This window comes from Falco naumanni, chromosome 1 (assembly GCF_017639655.2).
Source record: "Falco naumanni isolate bFalNau1 chromosome 1, bFalNau1.pat, whole genome shotgun sequence".
NCBI lineage: Eukaryota > Metazoa > Chordata > Aves > Falconiformes > Falconidae > Falco > Falco naumanni.
The window spans coordinates 26,787,329-26,796,683 of NC_054054.1; the positions used below are offsets into that span (position 1 = coordinate 26,787,329).

Here is a 9,355-nt window from a genome sequence, read left to right on the forward strand (position 1 = left end):
CCATTGTACTGGAAGTTTTTAGGATGCCTACTGTTTGCTCTGATTTAGAAATTTTAAAATGTTAAAACATTGGACTTTGCTGCAGAATGGAATTTCTAAGTAAATCTAATGTTAAGTATGAGCCAAATTTTAGGCAAGTTTCAATCATCTATTAATGTCACTTGAATGAACAAATGCTTTTACCTGACAAGACAGACTCTACTCTATTGTCTGTACAATTCATTTACCAGAAGTTAATTGCTTGCCAATCATAACTGATTTACAAATCCATTTACCTCACAATGACTGGCCTTCAATTAACAGATGATTAAAACAACGTAAAAATCTATTTTATTTCTTTCCCCAAAGAGTTTCATAGAGGTCTTATCTCCAAGTACATATCCTATCCAGACCTCCAAAATTTTACCAAATTTTCTAATACCACAACTCAATGGTTTCAAAATTCTATTATATATATGTATCTTGCAGGTATCCTGCTTAGTGTCCATTTTCCTCAGTCACCATTTGCTACACAAAAGCTGGGTAGCTACAGCAACCCCTGTGCTTGACTTCTGTCGCAAACATCTGCAAATTACTCCAAATGCTTATAAAAATAGATTAGGGAACTTACCGTGGTTTAAACTCACTAGCACTGATTTATGAATTAAATGTCACGAACCAGTTTCTGAACTTGAATCACTTGTATGCTGCGTGTCTTATGCTAAAACAAGAAGTCAAGGAGATAGGGGAAGGGAGCAGGGACTGATATGCATTTAAAAACAGTTGTATAGACTACCTCTTTTTTTTTTTTTTATAAAGGAAATCCTTTCTTCAGTATGTTATTCTTTGTAACTGTCATGATAGAACCTAATTATTGAGATAGGAAACCAACTCCATGGGTATTTGGTCGCTGCTGAATGGCAAATAAGGCTGCCTTTTGCCTTCCTGTAAATTGTGACTCCCCCCACCCTTAAAATCCACCTATCACTTCTACTTTTTAACATTTCACACCCTCTGTCACTGGAAATGGGGCTACATTCCTTCCCAGTGAATAACACCAGCAACAAAAGAAACTCAAATTTAGAAAGCTGCAGGCAGCAAAGGACCATCTCACAGTTTCAGAGAAAAAATGACAGTCATTCCTTGTAATAGAACAGTCTATAGTTTCTGATTTGTTTGAAGACTAGGTGAAAACTAGTTAGCTGGACCTGCCAAATTTATGACAATTCCAAGTTCAGAGAACTAGAGACTCAGATCTTAATACCAGCTCCACTCCACCCTGCCCTAGCTCCTGACATTCAAATTGGTATCTGTAACCAGATTTAGCTCACACACACAATTCAGGATGGAGCTGAGATAATGTAATTTGGATCTGAGACCATCTGCAATAGATGACTTAAAAAAAACAACCCAAACAAAAACCTGAAAACAGTTGATACAACCAGCAGGAAAACATGTTTAAGCTTTCTTCAAATAGATGGTCAAACACTGAACTCTTTCAGTTACTTTATTCCTCTGTTTACATTTTCCAAAATCCAGAAGAAAGAACACACTAACTTCAAAGAACACTGAAATGGGAGTAATTAATATTTTCAATTTCTGAGGTATGATTTCTTCTTCTGTACAGTGGTGATGGTTAGGAGAGAACAATGTATACCTCAAAATCAAGTAAGTATTTTATCTTTACATCAGTGTTATGAACTTGCCTATTTTCCAGGTACAAAAAATACACTATATATACTACACAGTACTGAAGAGTAGAAAATGAAAAAGTTAAATACTCAGCAAAACAAATTGCCAATTTTTCCCTCATTCATACACATGTTGGTAATTATTTTCCTCAACAGCATTAAACAGTTTGTGACTGATGACCCTTAAAGGCAAATGTTTTTGGGCTCTCCTAATTGTTGCTGGTTAAAAATCTACTTTTCAAATTCAGCAGTGATCAAAGATGCATACAAGTAAATCCCTATCTGGATTATGTTTAAACCTAAGGACTGAATTAGAAAACAAACAACATCCATAATGTAAGCTTGTTTCATTTACCTTTCAACACTCTACACTGTCAGGTTTACCCCTTTGTGGATGGCAAGTTGTGTCTCTCCCAAGTGCAACTGCAGACACCGTCACATACATGTTCTTCCCCAGGCTCAGCAAGAAGACATTCACTAACTATGACAGCATCAAAACACAAGGCAGAACATGTGCATGCAGAAACAAAAGCTCCCAATATATTTTGATGTGGCTCTCCAGTTGACCTGGAACTCCCCTTCAAATGTAAACAGGGGGCAAAAGAAATACACAACAATCTCCTTTTAAACTTTGAACTTTAAAACCATGCTCTGTTTTTAAAAAATCTTCTTGCAAGTGTGTTCAGCTAGTTTCAGAAAAGATTATTTTTGTACCTTCTGAATAAGCAAAGCCAAAACCAAATTCAAAAGGAGCCTTAATATTAAGTAAATATGAACTGCAGGTGTAACTAGTTTTAAGATATATAACAGAACATACAATCGTATTGTTCTCAGAATTTGATTTCTCCAGTTCAGCTTGAATTTGGAAAAACTGTACTTACTGATCACAAATAGATATTTAAAATATCCTTGCAATTCATTCAGGGCTATGTCTTTCACCTTCTTTTACTCTGCAATTTTTGCTTGCTTGCATGAAACTCCCTACATTCTCAACCAGCTGCAGATTCTCTACTACGTATTCATTTTTGCTCCTCCCATTTCTCCTGTTCATTCATACATTTCTTGTGTTCCCATTTCTCATATCTGACAACAGAACAAGGGACAAACCTTTTGAAAAGGAGCAGAGAGACAAACACCAAAATAAGGATTTGGTAAGACAGACGAAGTATTATTGCAAATTTGCTTAAATTCAGGAAACTATAAAGCCCTTGGGTTTTTTTTATTTACGTCAGTGTGTACTTCCTTTAGTATTATTTCTTCCTTGCTCTATGAAGCTGCTACCTTAGGGGATTTAAGGATTTATTACTACATAAATTTTTTCTCCCCTAGAAGTAATATTGTTCTGTTCTCTCTTACTATATTCAGAATCTGAAAGACTTGTCGACATATTTTTTCATTTACATATTTTTTACTATGAAGCTGTGTGAGAGAACATAATAGTTACAGTTTTTGAAGAAGGATACAAGCCTAACAGAGCGCATCCAGGCAGTGTCAAGCTAAAGGATACTGAAAATGAGTGAAAAAAATGGTTCACTCAAGTTTTCTTCTTCATGTGCTGGATTAGAGGTAGCTGCTGAGCAGATCTTAAAGGAAGTTTAAAAAATATTGATTAAACATTGATCAATGGTATTCTGTAAGCAAAAACTGAGTAGATCTAAAGTAGTGACTTAAAATGTTCACACGTTGGCTCAAAAGTCTTTGTCTTTTTAATAGTCTCAGATAAAGGAAGTTTACTATTTTAGCATGCTGTACTTCCCTGAAAATACAAAGTATTAGGTATAAGTGTTCAGTGTCTGGAAGATAAAAGGAACAGTACAGAGATGTACTTAAGAAAGCAAGTGTTTATGTGCTTGATACAGTGTAGTTATAGTCTATTACACAGAGTACACATGAGCTGCCTTGCCAAATTCAGATAGGATATAAATAGTGGTATTAGATGTTGGTGAAATTGTAAGTGGATATGTATCAGTCTACTTTACAAGCAGTAATCCCTCTGCTGGCATTTAATATCATCACCTTCAGTGAACACTTTACCATCATGGACTTTTTTATATTCCATCATGGAGAATTTTGGTTAGAAATCTGAGTATTGTGACCACATCTTTTGTATTACTAAGCACATTTATCAAGACTATGGATTTCTTATTTCTGTATTTGCTCTTGCCTTGTCTAGCCTACTTCTGACTTTGTTTACTCAATACCTGATATCCTGTCCTCTCTTCAGACACCAATTCATTGTCTGCTTTGCTAAATACCCATTCAAGTACTGGTTCAAATAACCTTAGTTATCTTCTCTGCTGCCACGTACCTTCAATATAAGAAAACCATCCACTGATACTAAGTATTCCCTGTTGTTGGTTCTTGGATCACTATGTTCTCAGTGTGCTCCTCTGTCATGCTGGCTGATGACCTGCATGGATGCAAACACCCAGTGCATTAATTGAAGCAGAATCATAAGGATGAAGTGACTGGAACTGCAACAATCCAAAGAAGTAATTTTTTTTTTTTTTAAATTTAAATTCAAATCGTTCTTTACAAGGGTTTGACATTCCAATTTTGATATTCAAGTTCCCAAATGGTGTAGTGGTGTAATGTTTTAATGATTATCCCCTCAAGCCATTCATAAAACACATTGATCATTAGTTGCTTTCCTAGCAACATAAACCTGTATGATCAATATATTTCCTGACTTTGTTCAAAGGCAAACTGTAATGATTCTATTGCTCACAGAGTCATACCCAAACACTTTGATGCTTCCCTGAGTTTGATAAATCCAACCCCTTTTTAAGCCTCTGAGTAGTACACCACATACCTATCCATCATTGTGAAATGATCCCATCATTACAGTACAGCTCTGAAATTGCACAGCCATTCATCAAACACCTTTCTTTGACCATAATGGTAAATTCCAAGTTCATATTAATTTGTAAAGTTTCATATCATTCTTTTCTTTACTGTGAGCAGCAGACATATCTGTGAAAGAATTAGGAACAGCATCATCATAAATACAATCAATACTTTTCTCGAAGGAGTCTCTTAATCAGAATTTGTTAGTACCACACATGTTCTCACTTTTTAACAGATCACAGAACAGGTCTCATCTAATGGGGCAGAGGGAAAGACTCTGGTCATACTGTCTCCCTTCCAGTAGGTAGCTGCCATGGGCTAAATATATTACCAAACTTTCCCAGTTTCCTCAGTGGTATTTCCTCTAAGCAGTCCCACATACTCAGTAGTTCCCCAAATCTGCCTTGTTATTTGAAAAAATACCAAGCAAACATAAAAAGCCATATGTACTATTATAACTACAGGTAACTGCAGATTTCCTTGTAGCCTGGCTCAGGGAAAAATAAAATCTAGGATGGACTTTACAGAATGGAAAAGCTGAATTTGAAAGGGACTCCTTTTAACTGACCTACCATTGACAACATAATGCTTTTTGTCACAACTGCTTCTGCTGTACAGCAAGTATTAGAGAACCACTAAAAGGCTAATGAAAAATATAGGCTATTCTTGAGTGTGCCATAAATAAAATAACTTTACTTAATTAATAAAAATAGAATATAAGCTAACTTCATGCTTAATGGTCTAGCTACAGAGACTGTTCATAAATTCAGTTACCTGGGATCAAATTTATCCAGTCACAACCCACCCAACAGAAACTGGAAAAATTTGAAAAATAACTGATCCATCCATAGCTTCCCTATAAAAGCCTGAAAAAAACATTTCACCTCAAAAGTAGCAAGATTTGCCTGGTAAAACATTTAATTTCTGCTGTAGCAACTTATGAATGTGACTTCTGAGAAATTATTGATAGTGACAGAAAGAAAATTGAAGCTTTTGAGATGTGGTGCAAGCAAAGTCTCTTGCATATCTCCTGGACAGAAAAGATGATAAATGCTCATATTAAATATATTACTGGAGAAAAGTAGACTTGGTTGTCAGAAATGAATAGGTGTAAATGTATGTGCTTTGGACACATCAGGAGTAGAGATGGAAATAACCTTGAGAATGTACTTATGGAGTGAATGTTGACAAGCCATCATAATAGAGAGCAGCTAGGAAGGAGTGGGATAGATAACACACAGTAGGCCGCTGTGACTTTAGTTTCTGAATGCTCAAAACTAGCAAGAGATCAAGGAGGCTTCTAAAAATCCTATGAAATCACCAATGTGCAGGTGCCAATAAATTAATTTTACTTCACTTGCAAGCACAGAAAACAAATGCAATTGTTCTGTCAATACAGTATTTTACAAATTACAAGTGTATTTGCAAGTATATACTTTTTCACAATGGCTTAAATATATTGACAATGACAATCCTTGTCATTTCTGAACATGCCTTGATACCACAAAAGCCCAGTGGCAAGTATAACTGTCTCTGGCAAGTATAGCTGTCTCTGAAGAATAGCCACAAGCAGGTTGAAAGCTGGTGGGTAAGAATTAGAGACGGAGGCAACAAAGGGAACCTTGTGCCTGATCAAGGGGAGCCTATTGACAAAGGCTTCTTACTCCAGCTTCAGGAGGCATCATGCTCACAGGCTCTCATCCTGCTGCAGGACTTCAACTACCTCGACATCCACTGGAAAGGTAGCATGCCAATCTGTTGGTAACCCAGAGGCTCCTGGAATGCCTTGAGGATTACTTCTTAAGCCAGGTAATAAACTGCCCTACCAGAAAGGATGCAATACTGGACCTGATGGTCACCAATGCAAGTGAGCTAATCGGTGATGCCAAGATTAGAGGCAGCCTGGGCTGCAGTGATCATGCCCTGGTGGAGTTTGCAGTCCTGAGGGATATGGCTCAGGCAAAGCCAGAACCATGAATTTTTGGAAAGCAACCTTCCAGCCATTCAAGGAATTAGTCAATATGACCCCCTGGGATACTGCCCTCAGGGACAAGGGAGCAGAACAGAGCTTGTCAGATCTTTAAGGACACTTTCCACAAAGTGCAAGAGTTCTTGATCCCCAGGTGTAAGATATCAGGCAGGGAAGGCAAGAGACTGGCAATGGCTGAATCCAGACCTGCTGGTCAAACTAAAAGGCAAGAAGGGAATGTGTAGACAGTGGAAGCAGGGACAGGTATCCTGGAAAAAGTATAGGGATGCTGCCCAGTTGTGTAGGGATAGGCTCAGGAAGGCCAAGGTGCAGATGGACCTGAACTTGGCAAGGGATACAAAGAATAAGAAGAGCTTCTACAGGTATGGCAGCCACAAAAGCAAGGTCAAAGAAAGTGTACCTCCCTGATGAGCAAGACTGGCAAGCTGTTAACAACAAACAAGAAGAAGGCTGAAGTACTCAGCAACTTTCTTGCCAGAGTCTTCACTGGCAACCTCGCTTCTCACACCTCTTGAGTGGATGGACTGTAAGACAGGGACTGGGGGAGCAAAGTCCCTCCCACTGTGAGAGAAGATCAGTTTCATGACCACCCAAGTAAGTAACCTGAACATACATACATCTATGGGACCTGATAACGAGATGCATCCCAGAGCCCTGAGGGAATTGGCTGATGTAGTTGCCAAGCCATTCTCCATGATATTTGAAAAGTCATGGCAGTCAGGTGAAATCCCTGGTGACTGGAAAAAGCGATGCATTGCACCCATTTTTAAAAAAAGTAGAAAGGAGGACCCTGAGAACTACTGACCTGTCAGCTTCACCTCTGTACCTGCAAAGGTCATGGAACCGATCCTCCTAGAAGCTATGCTAAGGCACACGTAGGACAGAGACGTGATTTGAGATAACCAGCATGGCCTCACCAAGGGCAAGTGATCCCTGACCAACCTCACGGCATGGCGTTCTATGATGGAGTGAAAATAGTGACCAGCAGGTCGAAGGAGGTGATTCTCCCCCTTTACTGTGCTCTCATGAGACCCCACCTGGAGCACTGTGTTCAGCTCTGCCCCCCCCCAACTTAAGAAGGACATGGACCTGTTGGAATGAGTCCAGAGGAGGGCCACAAAGGTGATCAGAGGGCTGGAGCACCTCTCCTATGAAGACAGGCTGAGAGAGTTGGGGTTGTTCAGCCTGGAGAAGGGAAGGCCTTGGAGAGACCTTATTGTGGCCTTCCGGTACCTAAAGGGGGCTTATAACAAAGGTGGGGACAGACTTTTTAGCTGGGCCTGTAGCGATAGGACAAGGGGTGATAGTTTTAAACTGAAAGAAGGTACATTTAGATCAGACGTAAGGAAGGAATATTCTGTGATGAGGGCGATGAGACACTGGAATAGGTTTCCCAGAGAGGTGGTATATGCCCCATCCCTGGAAACTTTCAAGGTCAGGTTAGATGAGCAACCTGATCTAGTTGGAGATGTCCCTGCTCACTGCAGGGGGGCTGGACTATATGACCTTTAAAGGTCCTTTCCACCCCAAACTATTCTACAATTCTATGACAACTAACCCTATCTCCAAACATTACTCAGAATAATGACATTTTCGGACAGCACAGGAGAAAGCCCTCCTTACCAAAACCAGAGCGAAATATTTAGTGAGATTATGTCTAGGGATCAGTTTCAAAGGAGTGTATCACCCATATAGTGTTTGGTCCTTCCCTTTATTCAGAACTGGTAATACTCCATGAAAGGTCAGCAAGCTGTGGGACTCCTGTCTTTGAAGGAAATACTTTGTGTCTCCACCTGATTGTCTTCTTGAGGTAATACAAGTCCTCCACCTTTTTACAGGTTTTGCTTTGTCAATGTAGGACATGGGAGAAACATGTAAGTCCCTGGTTTTGGGACAAAACACACTTCTTGGTGTATTCTTAGATGAGAGTAATTTCACTGCCAACACTCTCTGGCATGGGACACTTCTGGAGCTCTTTTTATGGCAATGCACATTGTGAAGAAACCCATTTTTGTCCCACATTAACTTAGAACAGATGTAAAGTACATCAATTCTTTTATAAAAATAGGTAGTCAAAACAATTAGGTGCTGTTGTCAAAGATATGTTACACTGCAAAGTTTTAATTAGAAACCTCAGGGATATCCCTGAAGATCCAGTGCAGCAAACTTAATATATTTTTAACTGAAGGAGCCAAGTGCAACTGCATGGGTGAGAGAATCAACAGACAAAGAGGAGAGACAACCAGAAACAAGGAGTAATACCAAAGTCAAAAAGTTGAGAGAAAACTTCCGTGCAAAACTAAAGACTAGGAATTATTTTCCAGTGTTTGGTTATTACTGAGTTCAGAAGAACTGGTGTATTGTAGGAAAAAAATGTGTATCATTGTCAAAATAAATAGGCTTTCATAATGAGGAAAAAAAAAGCATTCATGATTAGGAAGCAACTTGCTAGGTACCAAAAATGGCTAAATGCTAGAGCTGAAAACAAGTAATTAAGCTTCCCCCCCCCGACCTGTTTTGAGTGTGACTTAAAAAATTCAATAGCGAAGGACCACACTCCACCACCTGGTTCTGCAAAGCAGACGCTTTCAAGAGCATAGCTATTATTAGGAAGACAAGTGCTTTCCTAACCCACCAGATAGGATTTCTTACTTGTCTGCCCAGCTGACTGACAGATATGACATATTCTGCAGTTCCTGACACACTGTTGTGTCTTAATACAACTATCTATTTCTTGGTCATTACTACTATCCATGCTTACAGTACTAACAAAGACCTTAGGGCAACCATTAAGCTGTTCCTGAAAACATGTGTGCATAGCTTAATTTAATCAACATGAATTAAAGGA

At 38.9% G+C, this 9,355-nt stretch overlaps 1 long non-coding RNA gene across 1 annotated transcript; it reads right to left on the minus strand.

Annotated features, from left to right (window-relative positions):
- Nucleotides 1-1,473: 1,473 nt before the first annotated feature.
- On the minus strand, nucleotides 1,474-7,567 carry LOC121084972. The gene is made up of 2 exons (XR_005826914.1): nucleotides 4,483-7,567; nucleotides 1,474-4,080 (listed from the first exon to the last, which is right to left on the minus strand). It is a non-coding gene; the product is annotated as an uncharacterized LOC121084972 (long non-coding RNA).
- Nucleotides 7,568-9,355: the final 1,788 nt, after the last annotated feature.